The sequence below is a fragment of the Triticum aestivum genome, unplaced genomic scaffold (genome assembly GCF_018294505.1).
Source record: "Triticum aestivum cultivar Chinese Spring unplaced genomic scaffold, IWGSC CS RefSeq v2.1 scaffold79969, whole genome shotgun sequence".
NCBI classification, from domain to species: Eukaryota; Viridiplantae; Streptophyta; class Magnoliopsida; order Poales; family Poaceae; genus Triticum; species Triticum aestivum.
The window spans coordinates 1-1,510 of NW_025231521.1; positions in this window are offsets into that span (position 1 = coordinate 1).

Sequence of the window (1,510 nt, forward strand, 5' to 3'; positions counted from 1 at the left end):
GCGACGTACGGCGTCGGGGCGGCGACGCTGTCGGGATGGGGCGGGGCGGGGAGGCGACGTACGATGTCGGGGCGGGGCACCGACGGCGCGGGGCGACGATGGCATGGGGCGGCGACGACGGCGCGGGGCGGCGCGGGACGGTGCGGGACGGCGCGGGGCGACGGCGACGGAGACGGGCAGCCTGGCGGCGTCGGGCGCGGGGAAGAAGGAATTGAACCAAGTTTTCAGGAGTGTTGCTTATATAGGCAAAGCATTGGTCCCGGTTCGTGAGACCAACCGGGACCAATGCCCCCTTTAGTCCCGGTTGGAGCCGCCAACCGGGACCAAAGGCCTATTTCAGCGGCCCAAAGGGCGGGAAGCGGCGGCCTTTGGTCCCGGTTAGTGGCACGAACCGGGACTAAAGGGTGTCATTGACCCCGGTTGGTGCCACGAACCAGGACCAAAGGGTGGCATTGTTCCCGGTTCGTGCGTCCAACCGGGACCAACGGCCTTGCACAGCGGCGTGGTGGTGGGAGTTTAGTCCCACCTCGCTAGTTGAGAGCACCCCGCACCTGTTTATAAGCTCCGCTGCCTCTTCCCACTCGAACTCCTCTGAACTGCAGGCCTATGGGCCTAATCTGACACTGCTTTGCTTGTGGGCCTGCTGGGCCTTCTGCGGGCCTGAATCCTGGCCCATGGTAGGGTTTCTAGTCGTATTCAGGACGTGGGGGCCCAGTAGGAGGCACTTTTTTTGTTTTTTTGTTTTCTTTAGTTATTGTTGCTATTTTTATTTTGTTTCCCAGTTTTTTTGTTTTGTTTTCTACATTATTTATTTTCTTTTGTTTTTTGCTTTTTTTTTAATTCTTTTTGCTTTTAGTTTTAGAAAAATTATAAACTTTATGTTAGTGCCATTAGTTTTCAAATTTGAAATCACTTTTTTTGTTTTTTTGTTTTCTTTCTTGCTTTATTTATTTTACTTTGTTTCTAGTTACAACAAAAAGTGAAAACTTTCTCCACAACTATTATGATGATACCATGCCAAAATAAAAGAGAGGCGCAATGCTCACCTGCACGTTGCTTAGCTTCAGGCCAACGTGCAGGTGAGCACTGCGCTTCTCTCTTCATCGTCTCTACACTCAGGGCTTATAAACCGCTGTGAGTGCCTCTCGCTTGGTGAGGTGGGACTAAAAAACAGTTGCAGAAAGAATCAACTAAAAAACTCTTTTACCGGTTCATGCCACGAACCGGTACTAAAAGATGCTCGTGGGGCCCCAGCCTTAAAACATGTACCAAATAAAATGCCTTTGTAACAGCCTTAGAACTGGTACTAAAGGAATTAACTAAAAAGCTTTTATAAACCTCTAGTATCATAAAAGAAAATAAATAAGTAATTAGAATTTTGTTACAAACTTTAATAGCAAAAAGAATTATCATAAAAGAAAATAAATAAGTAATTAGAATTTAGTTCAAAACATTAAAAGCAAAAAGAATTATCATAAAAGCCGTTGGTCCCGGTTCGAGCCATCAACCG